The sequence below is a fragment of the Dermochelys coriacea genome, chromosome 26, assembly GCF_009764565.3.
Source record: "Dermochelys coriacea isolate rDerCor1 chromosome 26, rDerCor1.pri.v4, whole genome shotgun sequence".
Classification (NCBI taxonomy): domain Eukaryota; kingdom Metazoa; phylum Chordata; order Testudines; family Dermochelyidae; genus Dermochelys; species Dermochelys coriacea.
In genome coordinates, this window is record NC_050093.1 from 5,291,576 (window position 1) to 5,310,082 (window position 18,507).

At 48.7% G+C, this 18,507-nt stretch overlaps 1 long non-coding RNA gene across 1 annotated transcript; it reads left to right on the top strand.

Annotated features, from left to right (window-relative positions):
- Positions 1 to 2,802: 2,802 nt before the first annotated feature.
- LOC119848831 lies at positions 2,803 to 5,489 on the top strand. The gene is made up of 3 exons (XR_005290364.2): positions 2,803 to 2,970; positions 4,107 to 4,313; positions 4,424 to 5,489. It is a non-coding gene; the product is annotated as an uncharacterized LOC119848831 (long non-coding RNA).
- Positions 5,490 to 18,507: the final 13,018 nt, after the last annotated feature.

An 18,507-nucleotide genomic window follows, 5' to 3' on the forward strand; every position in this document is an offset into this window, starting at 1 on the left:
GACCTGCATCAGCCCTTTTTGCTGTAGCATCGCACTGGATACTCATTTAGTTGTTAGTCCACTATGACCCCTGGATCCTTTCCAGACTCACTGCTTCCCAGTATACAGTCCCCAGAGCTGTAGGTATGGCCTGTGTTTCTTGTTCCGAGATGTGCTGTACTGCTTTGCGTATGTCGCTATTAAAACACAGTTTGTATGACAGCCCTGTCCTCATCATTACCTACCGCTTCGCGCGGTCTGCACATCTTATCAGCAGCAATTTTATGTTTACTTTCAGATCATTGAAGAAAATGTTGCATGACCTCTGATCTGGTCTCAATCCCTGAGACAGCCCAGGGCTATCCAGATAACCTGGGCTGGATTTCTGTGCCCACCTGAAATGGGCTCAGGTTGCCGGAGGAAAACCTGGACTGGGTAGGTGTAGGGGAAGCGGGATATCTGGAAGGAAGCTGTGGGTGGTTCCAGTAGTCCTACTGATCAGCACATCTACCAACCAGTTCTCCCCTCCCAGTGGGTTAATGTGAGCCAGAAGAGAACAATTAACCTCAGATGCTGCACGTGGAGGGGAGCCAGGGCTAGAGAGGGCCTAATAGCCAAAAAAGCCCAGCTGTGGGATAGAACTGGGCTCTCATGAGAAAGCAAATGCAGGGAGAGCTCTGCAGTGACTCTGTAGATGCAAAGGGAGTTGGCTAGGGGTAAGGAGGATATCCAGGGGGAGAGTAAGACCTGGGGAGTCTGGCAAGAGACTGAGAAGGGTGAAGTAACCATGGGGAACAGAGGAATTTCCCGCAGTAAACCAGAGACAGGCCAGGGGACAGAGAGGTGGGATGGGGGGGCCCCAGGGAAATAGAAACAGGGACTGGGAACGAGCACGCCTAGGTTGCTAGTCCGAGGGTCCCGGGGCTGGAACCCAGAGCAGCTCCTGGGAAAGTGGACCTGGAGATACAGAGTGGAAGGCTGTCTGAGACAGCACTGGACCGCTTGTCTGGTGGGGATTGATATCTAGTGACCTGGGCAGAGGGCTGGGTCATGAAGAGGGAATACCCCGAGCCCGAGAGAGAGGAGGAGGGGGACCCACAGCATGAGCCACCGACAGAAAGGAGCGCTGGTGGGGTGAGAGCTTAGCCCCAAGGAGGCAACCTGCAGTGGGTGGACCCCTTCACACCCACTCTCAGTATGGTGCACATCTTGCCCTCTGTCCCTTCCACCTGGGAAGGGAGGGGGGCTTTAGGGGCAGCCTGCAATGGACCTGAAGAGAAAATCCAGGCCCTTCCACTTAGGTCACGTTTCTGAATGGTGTGCTCCACCTCCTCCTTCCCCCCCCTCCCCCCCCCCGATGACATAAATCATGTGGTATTTTAGGGGCTTGTCATTTAGCACCTATAAGGCTTCCTGGGTAACAGCGTTACGGCCCCCGTGGCAGGCCGCTAAGGCAGTTTGCCGCTGCACCATGGCACCTGGGATTTGGCCACCGGGCGGGGCGCACGCTGTAAAGGAGGAGATTCCTAACACGAGGAGACAGTAATGAAAAGAGTGGCTGCTGTGATGAGGTAGCTGGACTGCCAGAGGGGAAGGGGAACGTGCTAATACCTAGCCCCTCGTGCCTGGCAGATGACAGGGAGACAACAGCTCCCACTGCTTCCTCAAAGCCTCCTGCCCAGGGCATGTTGCCTGAGGAACCATTTCTCCCTCAAGCCCCATCCTGAGGACTTGGTCCCGGGGCCTCTTGCTCCCTCCTAGCACCGTGCCCTGCTCCCCCAGCTCAGCCCTGGCCTGCAACATTACAGGAGACCCTGTGCTTTCTGTGTTACAGGAGTGCTGCGCAGGGATGCTGCTGGCTGCACTGTGTCCTTGTCCTACCATACTGCACAATAGGAAGGAATAACATCAGCAGGGCCTCTGGGGATTCGTCCTCCAAAGGGACATTCCTCCGTGTTTGTTTACTGCCCTCTGCCTTGAGGGCCCTTGCCAAAGGAAGTGACCCTTACAGCTTAGAACAAATCTCTATTTTGATTAGCTGAGCTCCTAAATGATTTATAATCAGCATAATACAATAACAGAGAACTCCCTAATCAGATTAAGCCTCTCTGCTCTGTCTGGGGCTTGGGTTTTAATCTCTTCCTCTTCTCTGCCATTGATTTTATTTTCAGGCTCCCATTCCCTCCCAGCCCCTTGCTGAGGCCAAAATTAAACAGCTCTCTGGCCAGCAGGTACCCCCTACATGGCTTTATCAATCGCACTGCATGGGAGCGGGTCAGATGCTAACGTAGAGTTTAATTGAGTGGTGAAGGTGGCTCCGGTTGCTTCCTACCAGCTGAAGCAGCAATGGACTGAAATATAAACCTTCTTGCTTCAGATCATAAGGCAACCTCGAACTGAGGGGTTGGAAGGGAACTTCCCCTGATTTGCAGTTCCCCGCTATCCACTCCTAGCCCCTGCCTCCCCGCCCTCCGCCAGTGCATTGTAATCCTCACCCACAGCCTCACTACTATCCAGATCTGGGCCCCCCACACCCACTGCAGCATCCCCTGCCCTTCTTTCTATGTAACCCACGTAAAGTCACAGAAACAAGGGGTGAGGTTCTGCAGGGACTAAAACCTGGGTCAACAGACTGGCCAACCCTTTCACACTGCTACATGGCAGCCACGATGGGGCCCTATGCGTTATCACACAAATAAGCGCCACCGGAAGTACCGCCTTGGCAGGCTGGACTGACAGCTTCCCTTGTGGCCCCTGATTGGTCCAGGCGCCCTATTTAAGACCAGGAGGAGTTCCAGAAAATGTCTATGCAACAAGGTGGATTACCCTGCTAGCTGTAGTGATGGGCCTGCCTCTGTGCTCACTCTAAGACCTCTGACCATTGGCTCTGACTCCGGCACTGACCTTCAGTGCTGTTCCCGGCTGCCTCTGCTCTGACAATTAGGTAATGACTTTTCCATGGCTCAGTTGTGGCACAAGGTCTCTTTTCAGGTATGTGCACATCCTGCTGGCCTGTTACTGTTGTTATTATTTATTTATTTATTTGTGCTATTATAGTCTCTTGAGCCCCATTGTGTTAAGCACTGAACACAGAACAAATATATGGTCTCTGCTCCAAAGAACTTGCAAGCTAAGACGAGACATTGGGTGGATACAGACAGACAGGAGTCCACGCAAACAAAGAGTCAATATTAGTTAGCGTGATATGCAGCGGCATGTGTGCATCTGCACATGTGTAGCTAATTTATTATTCAAAACATATGCAAATTTGTTCAGACACTTCCTACACCCTCTCCCTCTTGGAGAAATTTACCCCAAGACAGGGCAGTAGCACAAGACCTCTATGCATGGCTGAAATCCTACTTATACACTCTTCCAGAATCTAAGCAGTTCATAGGTCCTGCCCTGGCTCCTCCACAAGGGCCGGGGGAGGTGGGGGAATCTCACCATCTGGGAATTTATCGCAATCAGCTTGCTGTGAATATTTAAAATGTGGACTGCCGTGTTGGTTAGTTGCATGTCACATGGCATCTTTTTTTCTGTCCCCCGACTGGAGGATTTAGGTAGCTAAGCAACAGCATGCAAATAGTGAATTTTGAATAGGACAATCGAATGAACAAATTTGCTTTGGGTGAATATCAAGGCTTAAAATGTGCTGTTCAGGAGGATTCTACCCACGAATGCCCAAGGACTTGAACATTTGGTGACTTCTTGAGGTCCCTTCAACCGCTACATATGTATGATTCTATATAATTGCTATTTGTTCTACGGGTTTTATCCTTCTGCCTATCATGGTGGTATCTGAGCACCTTCCATGTAAAATCAGGAGTAACAACAATGTCCCTAGACAAGTTTGTTGACGTTTTAGCACTTCCCCCTTTTGGGGGGTAGAAATACCTCTGCTTGGGGTATTTTTGTGGTTTGGTTGAATGGTTTATTATAAACTTCAGTGGGTTTATTAAATGTATTTGTTGTTTGGGAGTGAGGGTGGGGGTAGATGGTGAGGGTGTTTGGGAGTGAGGGTGGGGGTGTCAATGTGGTGAATTGCTACGGTGGAAAGCTTTTCCAAAGAGGAAGGTTTCAGTTCAAACAAATAGCTGGAGAACTTGTTCCCACCATTTATGCAGATGCTCTTGGGTGACATGGAAAATTTGCCCTTCCCTGGGGACCCTGATTCCTGCATCAGGACCTACACTTGGGCCTGACTTCCAGTTACACTAAGGCTCTCAGGTAGAAATGGTGCCTTGAAGGTCCCTCCAGCCATTGTAGAGCCCTGAAGTTGCTTCACCTAGCACTGAGATCCCAGCAAACGGCAGAATGTGGAGACGGCAAAGGTAATTTACAGTTCTGCTCCCCACTCCCCACCCCTTTACCCTCCATCCTTGCCCCAAGCAGAAGCGCAGAATCACTGAGACTCAGACCCTTCATTTCTTATTTATTCTAGGGCTACTCCCAAAGAGGAGATTAGAGTGACAGGGAGTATCAATGCAATCAGCTGTTGACAGATCCCACAGAGCAACTATAGAAACAGTGAGCTGGGCCCATCGCCTGGGGACCTAGCACTGACAGCTATCTCTTTGTGGCATAAATATACGGCTTTCACTCTGGCTCAGTCATGCTCTTAAATAATTAAGACAAGGAGTTGTGACTTAAGCATGAAATACTTTTTTATAACAAAGAAGCCATGCAGCTGGTTTTAAGTTGGGACTTTTCTTGGGCGGACTACACAGGAGCTACGCTTGCAGACAATATTTTGCTTGCTTTCTTTGGGGGGGGAACAGAACAACTTATGCATCAACCACACAGGTGGGGCGGAGGCTGGGGGAAATAGAATCACAGCACTGTTTAATCTGTATTGTATACAGATATGCTATTCACATTTGCTCACTCATACGTTGCTTGTACAAGCATGGAGCTTAGAACCCCAATCTCCAGATTCCCACTTCTGAGCTCTAGTCCCAGCTCTGCCACCGAGCTGCTGTGTGACCTTGGGCTTTTCTTTTCCCCTCAAACCCTTCTATCTTGTCTATGTAGATTATAAGCTCTTTGGAGCAGGAGCTGCCCCTTACAACACCCACCATAGCAGACCACTGACTTTGCCTGGGCCCTCAAGGTATCACTGTAACATAAGAAGAAAGTTTGTAGCTGTGGCCTCAAGTTGGTAGAGCTCACTGTAGGATCAGACCCCATGTGACAATTTGCTTAGCCGGGTGCTAAACCTTTCCAGCCCTTCACCTGGACTCGGTCCACCAATCCATTTCCCTTTTTCTAACACTCCAAACCCAGAAGCAGCTTCAGACACCTGCCTTTTTTCCTTCTTTTTCCCACCCACCAGAGCAAACTTTTTCCTCCTCCTTCAAGTTGTGGAATTTTCTCAAAAGAACATTACCTTGACCTGAACCTTAGAGCAGGTAAGAAAAGGATTTTCCACCTTAGCATCCCCTCGCCTGGACCACTCACCCCATCTCCGTAAGCTTCAGTCCCAGAACAGCGACAGTTTTCCTCTGCACACAAAAGTCCTGGCTTTGACATCTTAGGGTCAAACCCTGAAGTCAGTTTGCACCAGCAGAGGATCTGATCCTTGAGATATAAGGGCTAAAGACAGGAGTCCTATCCTGATGGAAAAGAGATTCCCAGCTCCCAGTGGAATCCAGCTTCTAGCCCTGGGGGGGCCTCAAGATAAGACTATAAAACGGTGACATATTTAGGATCTGAAAAGCTAAGGACATAACTGACGGGTCTAATTAGCAGCTTCTCCTCCGGCCCCTATTTCCACCTCAAAATTGTCAACATCCTGTCTGTCTTGCAATAAGAGCACACGTGGTCAGGAAAGTTCCATCTCTGCCTATTACTTTGCGAGAGGGGATTGGATCCAGGAGCAGGATCCAGGAGTGAGCCCGGGCCACGGTTCCTATTTTGGGACAGCAGAGGCACCGGATATGGGAGTCTCTGGGCTGCATTCCTGTAGGAAATCACAGGCCTTGGTAAAACGTCACCTGTGGTTGACCTAACGCAGCTGGACTCCTCCCAAATCAGGTTCTGTACAAAGAGTTTAAATCGGGGTTTTTTTAAATTGCTGGTTTGTCCACTCTGCTCTTTTTTCCCCCTAAACCTGGCCAAGGGGACACCTGACTTTGCTGGCATAGAGGGTGCTGGAGGACATGAGGTGAATATCTGGGGAGATGTGCATGGGGAAGATAATATGGCTCAGAGGCCTGGAGACTCCCTGCTTTCTCCTGCATGGCTAATGCTGCTGGCAGAGGACAATCAATGGGCCTTCTCTCTCTGAGGCACTCGGCCAATTCCTGCAAGGGCACCCTGACCTGCTCTGCTCTGCAGGGATGCTGTAGCCAGCACAGCTGACGAGACCACAACTGGCTGCCAGGCTATAGTTTCCTTCCAACAAGCAGACTGGCAGCTGGACATGTAAGCTTGTCTCAGAACGTGCTTCAGGGTCTAACCCATTTCCCTGCTGCCTGGCCAACAGGGCAACCACCGCTGCATCCTCTAGCCACAGGAGATGGCGCCAAGCAACAGGAAAGATAAGCAAAAAGAAAAGGAGTACTTGTGGCACCTTAGAGACTAACAAATTTATTAGAGCATAAGCTTTCGTGAGCTACAGCTCACTTCATCGGATGCATCCGATGAAGTGAGCTGTAGCTCACGAAAGCTTATGCTCTAATAAATTTGTTAGTCTCTAAGGTGCCACAAGTACTCCTTTTCTTTTTGCGAATACAGACTAACACGGCTGCTACTCTGAAAAAAGGAAAGATAAGAGCGTTGTAGCTCTCCTGCTGCATGTCACAGTAAGCTCTCTGCACCAGGGGCTGTCTGTGTTCTGCATGTGTGCAGCATCTAGCACAACAGGGTCCCAATCCAAGTCAGGCACTCCTAGGAGCTACTGCCATGCAAATACATAATAATAATCATTTATTCCAAAGCAGGCAGCCTCTCCCATCACTCAGTGCCTAACCTGTAGCTTCTATTACTATTGCTGTACTGGTCCCAACCAGACCATGGCCAGTGCCCCTCAATCCTGGTCTGCAGCCCACCCTGCCATTCCAACCCTTGGCCCCTATACAACTCTGATGATTAAATCAAACCTGGCTTGTTCCCCCCTCCCTCATATTCCACACCCAGCACCCACATATACACACACTGCCAGCTCTCCCTATGGATTTGTGACAAACGGCAGGGCGGGAGGGCATCAAGCATGTCCATGTAAGTGGAACAAATGAGCATGTGAGTGTGAAAAGGTCTGTGTGTGGCAATTATGGGTATGTCAGGGTGTGGCGAGTGTGCGAGCACTTGGAGAAGGTGTGGGACTGAGTGTGCAAGGTGTGAGCAGATGAACAAAATTGGCTAAGCAAGCAAAAGCCAAGATTCCATCCAGCTCCGTGTAGTTACCGCTGCTCTGTTTGATTAGTGGATTCCCACTGGCTCTGTTAATAGCCTAGCTGGCATTGTACAAATCTCATTAGGCCCACAGGATCTGTATAGCTTTGCACCAAGCGAAGTCCAGAAGGTGTTTCCATTTCTTCTGTTAATGAAGAAAAACAACAGTGGAAACTCTCAGAGGAGAAGCGCAGTTTGTATATTACACCTGCCAGGAATACGCTGGGGAGAGAAGACGAGCCCGTGAGATGGGCAAAGAGAGGGCTCTGCTAATAGCAATTAATAATAAATAGCCATCATAATTAATACAAAGTGATAATAGAATATGCTTGCGAGATTAATTAATTACTGATTAATGGTTAATAGCACAACAGCATCACCATCCCTGTCGCCTAGTCTTACAAACTGAGGGTCATTCCTGTTATTAATTTGTACTGCAGGGACCCCGGATGCTGCTGTGGTAGATGCCATACCAACACAGAATAAAGATAGTCCCTTCCCCAAGGAGCTTATGCTACAAGACGAGACAACCAATGGACTGGGGTGGCATTGTTCCACATGGAAAGCAGTGGCCACAGCACCCCAGTTGCCTAATCATTGTCTTCCTTTTCCAGTGAAGCTGCTCACAGGGAAGTTAGTTATGAGGGTGACAGCAGACGGCCTTCACAATTGAGCTGTCTCTTTGTTAGCAAACAGACCAAGCCCAGCCACTCGGTCTACACGGGTCACCTGCTCTCAGTTTTCACTCCCAGCCTGCTGCTGGATTTGAACAAGTGACTGCCCTTCCCCAGACCCTCCACACCACCATGCTGTTTTTTTCCTATGGCTTGCTGGAGCCAGGATCTCCCCTTGCTTCGTTTCCCACCACCTGCTATCCCTGGGTGAGAGAGCAGAGCTCTTGCTTTATAACCCAAATAATATGTCTTCTGGCCAGGACTCCACAGGCAGAACCAATGTGGTAATTAACACAGGTTATTCCTTGTTGCCATAGAAACAGGACCATGGCAGGGGAGAGTGTGTCAGAAGAAAGAGCATTTCCAAAATTCAGCCTGGCCCCTCCTCAGCCTTGACACAAGCTCCCCCGATGACTCTAAGCCACCTTCCCAAACTGATGAGAGCCTGGTCGCCGTGTCTCCTGTTGCCAAGTGACTCACGGAATATGAAGGCTGCATTGAGCATCTGTGTTATTCTGTGGTGCTTAGATACCACAGTGACAGGGCATCTTGGAGATACCTTAGATGGCCTAATTGATAGGTGCTAGATGGCAGGGAGATGTATACTTTGCTTAGAGCTGGGGACTATGAGGTAGGGCCTCAGGGTTCTACCCTAGCACAGAGGCTGATTCCATGTGTAAACTTGGCTGAGATTTCTTTTACTTGGGTTGTAAGCTCTGGGTAAGGAACTGTCGTCTTGTTTGGTTTGCACAGCACCTAGCACAATGGTGTCCTGGTCCCAACTGGGGTGCCTAGGTGCTATTGCAATGCAAATAATAAATCATCCACTAATAGGCTGGTTTGAAAATGCTGGCTGCAGCCTCTTTGCCTCAGTTTCTCCATCTGTAAACTGGGGGCAGCTGTAGAGACCCAGTTCATAGCAAGGTTGAGAGGTTTCAGTGGCACAAAGTGCTGAGAGTCCTCAAGGCACACTACTAGAGAAGGACAAAGGATGATCACTCTCTGCCTCCGCTAAGGCTCCCTCGTACATGTCAAGCATTTAACCTGCCGATGGGGGATCCTAGGCAGGAGAAATTAGAGATAGCATCTGTTTATTCTGTTGCCAATGTCTGAGTTAAGGAGCCTAATTGCCATTGTCTGTGAGTTTGTCAGTGCATTAATGCACAAGGTGAATTATTCCATCCAGCACATGCTGCATCACTTCAGTGAAGTCCACATCTGGGGTGAAATCCTGACCCCATTGAAATCAATGGGAGATTTGCCTTTGACTCCATGGGGCACAGAGTGGAACTAAAGTGACAGAGTCTAAGTCAGTTTTAAATTCCCTTCCCTGCGTTCTGATCATTAACAGCTGAGCATACTAACCCTGGCAGAAAGAGTTTGATTCTCCTCTTGCTTTCACCAGATTTTCACCTTGCACCTCGCAGAATCCTTTACACCGGTGCAAAATGACTGTCAAGTCCTGATCTATCAATGGTGATGTTTCACATCTGCTGCACACTGGTGTAAATTACTGCCCTGTATGCAAGGCAGTGGAGAATTAGGCCCATTGATTTCAGTGGAGTTATGCTGATGTAAACCAGGGTTAAGTGGGAGCAAAATCTGGCCCATACGTCTAAATTTACTCTTCATCTGTGACTCTGAAGTTTGTTCAGAGGGGCCAATGCAGCTAGAAGTGTCAGTTTCATTTCCCAGTTCTCTGACACCAGCCTGTTAGGATTGTTGGGGTTTCCCACACAGCAGGGTAAGGCCTCTAAATCCTGTAAAAAAGTTCTGTTTTCATTGCCCCCTTTACAGCCCCCACCCAAACATTTCTCTGATTATTAGCCTGGATACAACTTTTCCTTTAAATAAAATAAAACTGGGGTCTAAACTAACCATACTCCTACAGCCCTGAACACATTCAGACATTAACCGAGTGAACCCTCACAACCCTTATAGCTCTGTCTAGACTAGAAGTGTGATTGTGTTTTGATTGATTGTCGGTGAACTCTAGTTACAAAGGACCTTTGTAAATGCCGAGCTAGACAATCCACAAAGATTAGCTCCTGCATGCACAAGGTCACAGAGCATCTAGACTAGCATTTACAATCACGCAGCTAACTCGAGTTAGCCACCAATTAACTGGAGTTACAAGAGGACCACAGACTCCAGTCTAGACAAACCTAGGTGCTGCAGTGAAGAGGACCATATAAGCAGATATTTGGCAGGTGGAGAAATAGAGGCACCAATGGGGGTTCAGGGATGTGCCTAAGGTACCACAGCAAATGGGGGGCAGGGAGTAGTACTCGAGCTCCTGAGCATATTTCCCTAGACCAAGCTGCTTCTCGACCTGTGTGGCAGTATCATAATTAATGAGTGGTGTCCCCATGCAGAGCGAGAGAGTGACACGTGCCTCTCGTGCTACTGCAGCTAAAACTTGCACTGAGTCCCTGGCAATCCATAGGCAGCTGCTCCACCAGCTGAGTCAAAAAGACGAGGAGGAGCTGGTCTCAACTGGATGTCGTTCTCTGCGCAACTTACATGTACCACAAAGGGGGCAGGGGCTTGATCGCATTCTCTGGGCGCACCCGGATCAAAGGAAGCACAGACTAGCCTCCTTGTGGCTGACGAGCCTGGCACTTGCTGGCTCCACCCAGAAGCTGGCAAGAGAACTTGAGGGGACAAAGTGCTGGGCACTGACCTGTTCTGGAGATGAGCTCTCGGGGGTATGCATATTGGATGGTGGATGGGGTGTAAGCTCCTGCCATAGGAATATGCTGAGCTGCATGGAGAAGAAGCAGCAGAAGAATTATCACAGAGAAATGGGCATGCCTGTTGGACTGAACACGGTACCTTTTCCATGCTCTGTGCTGCTCCTGTCTGTGTGGGTGGTGGGATCTTCTCTATCTGCTGGCTACAAGGGAAGGGCCTCATTCATACCAACCCCAGCCTGCTCTCTGCTCCTCCTATCTCTGTGGGGACCTTTTATGCCCCATGGGTCCCTCAGTGCCTGCTGCATATATGGGAGGAAGCTCTGGCTGCTCTCCAGTCCCTTCCATAACCCATCGTTATTTTTGAGTATTTACTAATATAAAAAATTCTACATATCCCCATAAAAGATCAAGAAAGGGGCCCTCTTCTGCAGAAGGAAACCAGGCCAACCTGGAGGGGTTGGAGAGGACTTCCAGGCAACAAGATCCTGTTGCCTGCAGAGAAAGCCTGATCCCAGGCAACTTATTACTCTTCCCCAGTCCCCCTGCTCGCATCCTTGAGGCCAGATTTTCAAGAGCTCAGCTCCTACTTAGGCACCAAACCAGGTGGCCAGATTTTCACAAGAGTCCAGCACAGTGCAGGTTGAGCACTGACCTCTTTGAACATTTGATCCGAAGTGTCACATTGGAAGCTGCTGGGTGCAGGTTGGAAAATCTGGAAAATTTGGATAGATTGATATGAAGCTTTAATCAGTGTAATATATAAAGGACTTAATTTGCCTTCTTAAAACTCTGCACTCTGGATTCTCAGGATCTCAAAAATTAACTTGAGCACCTCAAAGTTTATTTGATTGAAAGAGATTATAAATAATTCATGCCTTTTTTAAAGTCCTGGCTAGGGGATAGGGGAGGGTTCCCCCAAGGATATGCATTTCGGTTTCATTACTACCCACTGGCTGATATCGACTTTGGCGGATTCTTGTGATTCATTGGCTGGGCTTCCTTTAATTATTGTTGACTGAGCCCACTTGCTTATGAGGCAGCATGGTCTAGCAGTCGGAATGGAATGATGGGCATCAAAAGTGATTGAAGGCTCTGGCACCAAAACACTGTGGGTACATCCTTTGTCCATTTCTGTGCCTTAGGTTACTCTTGCGGGCACCAGATCAGGATTCAGGAGACTGAGGTTCCATTTCCCGCTCTGCTACAGACTTCCTGCATCACCGGGGGCAAGTCACTGTGTCTCTCTGGGCCTCCATTTCCCCATCTGTAAGGCAGGGTTGATAATCCATCCTTTGTCACCTTTACAGTGTGAGCTCTCGGGGGCAGGGCTCACTCTGTGTCTGTACCGCACCTAGAACAATGGGGCCCTCATCTTCCCTGAGATCTCTAAGTGCTAATAGAATATAAATAATTTTTAAACGTTTCTCCTTTCTGTGCCTCAGCTTTCCCCCAAGTCAAATGGAGATAATGTTACTCAGCCTCCTTTGTGAAGTATTTTGAGATTCACCACTGAGTACCAAGCATGATTAATTACTCCCTCCCCTCTGGGACAAGGCACCAGCTGCTCAGAGGCTCAACTTCAGATCTTCTCTGCTTGGAAGATACCGGTTCCTACCATTCTCCAAACTCCATGGCTACTGTCCTTCCTCATCTCCTCTTTCCACTTTGGGTTTTTCAACCCAAGTGGCCACAACAGTAAAAATGCTGCAACTCAGCCAGCCTGACTCACTGGGTCCCTAAAACAGTGTAGGCCAAGGATATTCTTTTCAGAGTAGCAGCCGTGTTAGTCTGTATTTGCAAAAAGAAAAGGAGTACTTGTGGCACCTTAGAGACTAACAAATTTATTTGAGCATAAGCATCAAATTGAGAGATGCATCCGATGAAGTGAGCTGTAGCTCACGAAAGCTTATGCTCTAATAAATTTGTTAGTCTTTAAGGTGCCACAAGTACTCCTTTTCTTCAATTATATTCTATGATTCTAATTGACTCCGTAGGGCTGGACAAAGCATTATCAGCATTCAGCACCACGGCCAGCTCACAGATGCTGCAGCCTCTACCTGAGGGTGATGATAGTGAATTTCCTTGTGTGGTGGGGGTCAAGAAGAATCACTCATTAGAGTCTGGAAAGCCTTTGTTATCCTCAGATGGAAGGAGCTATAGAAATGCAATGAATTATTACTCACCTACCAGGTCTTGGCTCCTCCATGACCTGTCCTTATAGAGAATAGTCTTGGTTGATAGAAGCTGGTAGTTGAACTTCTCCAAGCCAGCTGAGCCTCTTGCTCTTTCATCCAGTCATACCACCGTACAGGAGCGATCCTGCTAGATAATGGGCCAAGAATCCCTTTAGAAAGTCATGGTGGCCATCAGAGGCTGAAAGGGGGAGACTGCCCCCTAGAGTCCAGTGGCAGTAACTTCAGGCCCTACACATGGGATCCTGCTGTTTCTATTATGATGAGAAATTGAATCTGGAACTGGTGGGGAGAGATAAGAAAACGTGTAACAAAGGTGCGGAGAGTGAATGTGAGCACTTGGAGCCCAAGGAACAGAATGGAAAGTTGGGGACCTGCTGATTTCTATAATTTCACCAAATAAACAAAAGAACCTTTGAGTGGGGATAAGTGGGGGTAAATGGGTATGCGGCTGTGAGGGGCATCAGGCAGAGTGAAGAGCTGGGGCCAGGGTCTCGAGTGAAGAAGGAAGGGACTGAAGACACAGCTTCCCTAGTTCTTTGGAGACCTCAAAGGAGGAACACCAATGAAACCCACTGAATGCATCCGATGAAGTGAGCTGTAGCTCACGAAAGCTTATGCTCAAATAAATTTGTTAGTCTCTCAGGTGCCACAAGTACTCCTTTTCTTTTACTAAATACCTCGGAGGATCTGGGCCTGAGCTCCCCAGGAAGGGACTGTCTCTTACCATCTTCGTGTTCAGCCCTGGTACAATGGGACCCAAATCTTAGATGAGGCTTCCAGGTGCTGCTGCCATACAACCAATGACAAAGGCTGAATCCCCTTTGCCAGCTCCAGGGCAATCCCAGTTCAGATTATTTTCCGTGACATGAATGGCTTCTGGGTACAACTCTAGTCCGAGATGAGATTAGAGACAGACCATGAAGCAAACCCAAGCATGTTACTGCTCCTTTAATTGGTTAAAAACAAAAGCCACCCCCCCCAAAAATTTTGAACTTGAATGTAAAGAAAAAAAAATGTATTCCCCAAAGCCCCTTGAAGTTGTGGCACTTGGACGTAGGCAGGGTCTCTTGCTGCGCTGCTCATCCACCTGTGAAGCAAGCCACTATAATAACCATGACAATAAAGCAGAGGGTTTCACTTATAATTCCGAGGCAGGTGGAAAGTGGTTTAAAAAAACCTGGCTGAGACAGTAAAAATTGTGGTTCTTTATGCGAATGTGCTTGCAACAACAGGTCTCCATGTAATGAGCGTGACCTTCAGCAGAACCAGCTATCCCCAGCTGCCATCACTGGCCCTGCTAGAGGCATCTGCTCATAAGAACAGACCCATTTCCAACCAGCATGTTAAAAATACTCTGCTGTGATCTCTCGGGGCCTGACCCGAAAGCCCTTGAAGTCAAAGGGGAAAAAAAGATGAAGTCAATGAAGCAATGCTGATTTACACCAACTGAGGATGGGGCCTCTAATGCAGAGATAGTGTGGCCCAATGGCTAGGGCTGGTAATTCAGAGAGCCTGATTCATATCCTTTACTTTGCCACTGACCTGCTGCATGACCTTGGGCCAGTCACTTGAACCAAGATCCTCAAAGGTATTTAAGCACTTAACTCCTGCTGATTTCAGTGGGAGTTAGCTGCCTAAATTCCAGTGTGGGTCTGGGCCATCCTGTCTCTCTGCTTTTATTTCCTCCTCCACTTTTTGTCTGTTTAGATTGCAAGCTCTTCATGGACTGGCTCTTGCTATGTGTATGTACAGCATCTAGCGCAATGGAGCCCTGATCCCAGCTGGTGCCTCTGGGCATGGCTGAAATAGAAAGCATAACAGTGGGAGTCTTTCAATAGACTTTGGATCAAACAGGCCCTTAGTCAAATGATATAAAAAGCTAATGTTGTTTGCAGTGGTGTTGTAGCCATGTTGGTCCCAGGAAATGAGAGAGACAAGGTAGGTGAGGTAATCTCTTCTGCAGGTCTGGAGAAGATCTCTGTGTAAGCTCAAAAGTTTGTCCCTTCCACCAACAGAAGTTGGTCCAATAAAAGATATTACCTCCCCGACCTTGTCTCTTTCATACAAGCTTTTGGCGTCCCTAGCCTCTGTTTGCCAGAAGCTGGGAATGGGCAACAGGGGATGGATCACTTGATGATTACCTGTTCCTTTCATTCACTCTGGGGCACCTGGCATTGGTCACTGTCGGAAGACAGGATACTGAGCTAGATGGATCTTTGGTCTGACCCAGTCTGGCCATTCTTATGTTCTAAGTCTTTCTGGACTGGGCTAAGCATTGACTATGGTAAGGAGATGAGAAAGAGCTGTAGGGTAGAAATACCCCAGAGGGAGAGGAGTTATTTAGGGCCAGGGGGAAGGAAGGAGAATGTTATTGGGGCCATGGGAGATGGAAAAGTTAGACTGATTATCCGGGAAAACCTCTTGCCCATGAGATTAGCTGTGATAATTGAGCCTACAAATTTGCACTAATTGTGAGCTCAGTGGGTGAAAAGTGAGTGAAAGTTCATGGAATGTCACAACAACCTAGAGTGACAAATGTTGGTGGGGAAAGTTGCAAAGTGAGACAGAGTGAATTAGTCCAAACAAAAAGGCCTCCTGCTATAATTCAAGGACAGTGTTGCTCAGATCATTCCTGGTAAACGAGAACCACGTGAGACCGAAAATCAGAGTTTTGGAAATAAGACCTATTGGTGGTGGACAAAATAATGAGAGGATGGGCTGTTCCACACACCATTCCCTTCTGGTGTTCTTAAACTTTGGGGGGGGGGGGATACAGAACAGCAGACGGAGGCTACTGCTACACTGGGTGAAGGGGAAGGAGCGAGCTTCACCATCATGGCTGCTACCCCCACTGTCTCCTGGGACCCTGCACCTTCATCCTAATCCTGAGAGATTTCCTGACCAGACCAGGCCAGAGAGAGGGAGCCAGATGACATCTCCACCTCCACTAGCTCCAGCTAAAACCTGAGCACCCCCTGGGAGGACTGGACACTTATCACCTTTGATGCCATCTAAGAGATTGTCAAACAGGTTAGGGGGGTTTCTTTCTAAAACTCTCTCCAGCTACAGAGGAAGGGAATAAGGGCTGTTGTTAAAATGAAAGCCTGATTCATTTCAAATGCTCTCACTTTGAAATGCATGCTTCATTCATTTCCAATGCTTTCACTCTTTTCCCTATCTTTAATAAAAGATTGATGTGATGCTTAATGGTATGTTTGCCATTGTGCTAAACAGGCCAAGGTCTCTCTATAAAAAATGCTGAACCTTTTTAAAAACTGTTTAATGTTGGGCAGTGACTAGGTTATGTTGACACCTTTGGCTCTTTGAGCCCATATATTCCACCTAATTTAAGACAACAGATCTCTCAGGCTGTGGGGTCTTCTTCCCAAGGAAGGCACTTAAAGCTAGAACGTACTGTAGGGGTTAGAACATACTGTAGGGGTCACAGGGAGATGGACTGGGTGATTATTCTATCTAACCCAGGGGTTCTCAAAGCCAGTCTGCCGCTTGTTCAGGGAAAGCCCCTGGCACACCGGACCGGTTTGTTTACCTGCCGTGTCCGCAAGTTCGGCCGATCGTGTCTTCCAGGGGCCGCAGTTCGCCACTCCAGGCCAATGGAGGCTGTGGGAAGGGCGGCCAGTACGTCCCTTGGCCCGCGCCGCTTCCTGCAGCCCCCATCAGCCAGGCACAGCAAACCGCGGCCAGTGGGAGCCACGATCGGTCGAACCTTCGGACGCAGCAGGTAAACAAACCGGTTTGGCCCTCCAGGGGCTTTCCCTGAACAAGCGCTGGACCGGCTTTGAGAACCACTGATCTAACCTATGCGAAGTATTTCTAAAGGCCTCTAAATGCCGCTTGGATAGGCAGATCTTAATGGTCTCTCCCTTTGCTGACCTACCGTGAAACAATGAGCACTGCTGATGTCAATGGAGCTGAACTGATTTACACCAGCTGAGGATCTGGCCTCACTAATGTAATGGTTGGGTTTGTTCCCATAGAAAACTGGAGTTACACCAGTCCCACTTCAGCCCAAGAGAGAGAGAGTGACCCCGTGGACTGAGAGGTGGGAACTCCTGCCTTTGAAGGCTCTGCCCCGAGTCGGTGTCTGACCATGGGCAAGCCACGGCTTGTCTCTGTGCCTCAGTTTCCCCATCAGTAGAATGGAGATAATAAAACTGACTTAGGTCCCAGATAGTTGAGGGTGAATTAGTTAAGGTGTGTGCCATGCAAAGTGCTACACACATGCCCAATACCATTTATGCATTTTTCTAACAGGATCTGTAAACTGCACAAGAGCTGGACTCCCCAGATGCCTGTGCCCCCTGGCCTGCAGCCAGCCAGGCTGAAGCACATCACAGAACCTTGGAAAGAGAAGGTTTGGTTGAATAATGGATCAAAACAGACAAACAAACCAAAACTTTAGAAGGAAAAAAAACAAAAAGAAAATTGCAAAGGATCAGAGAACAAAGCTGAGTTAAAAACACAAACAATGGAGTGTAAATAGGAAGGCAGGTGTCCCCCGGGAGCACACAATGCAATCAGCTCTGAGCGCTGCTGACTTAAAAACCATTGTTTTGTCATTAATTTATTTGGGGGAGGGGGAGGCAGCAACTGTGTGCTTAGCTCAGAAGGGGTGCAGATGAAAGCTTAAGGTAATGGGCTGAAGAGGGCTCTGGGGGTCAGGACTCCTGGGTTCCATTTCCACTTTGGGGAGGAGAGATTGAGGTCTAGTGGTTAGAGCAGGGAGCCTCTGGAAGTTAGAACTCCTGGGTTCCAGTCCCAGCTCTGAGAGCAATGTGTTGTCTGGTGGTCAGAGCATACAAATCAGTGACGAAACTTCACTTTTCAGCGATGTTTCGTTAACTCTTTGGTTGCTGGTACACACCCAGCTCCCGATAAAAACAAGCATGTGAGTGCTATACAGAGAGACCACATGCTCCAGGGGTGGAAGACTCTAATAAGGCTGGGGAGCTTTTCTGTTGACGCACCCTGTTAGCAGGTGTTAGAAACCTGCACAATCGTGTTGTGTCACGGTGCCAGGCGCACCTTGTTATCTCCTCCAGTATAGAGGAGAGTAGGTGTGACCTTCTGCTCAGAACATACCAGGGTAAGATGCAGTGAGGTCCTACAGGGACCTATAGGACTAGCTGGGCTTGAGGGGACATCTCTGTGCAAGGTTTTACATTGGGTTGCAATTTGAGATCGCCATAAAGCCAAACCCTGGAAGTGGGCACATCTGACCTTAGCCAGGGTGTGACGTCTCTGTCTGGCCGATTGGCATTGGCAGGTCTCAGGTGGAGCTTTTGGGGAAAAAACAGCAGTGTCTGGGCATATTCCTGCTCCCTTTCTGTTTGTTTCCTGGCAAGCTCCCATTCCCTTGCTCCCTCCCATAGGGCCCTGCACTAGACAAGGTTTTCACCCCTCAGTCCTACTTCTGTCTCTATCACAGTTTCCCCCTACTGATCAGCCTGTTATGGAGACGGGGTCAGACCCAGAGCTCCAGCTTGCAGCGGGCCATCCCCACTGCCCGACATCCCCAGGCCTTGGGTCACACCTGCACTGAGCTGC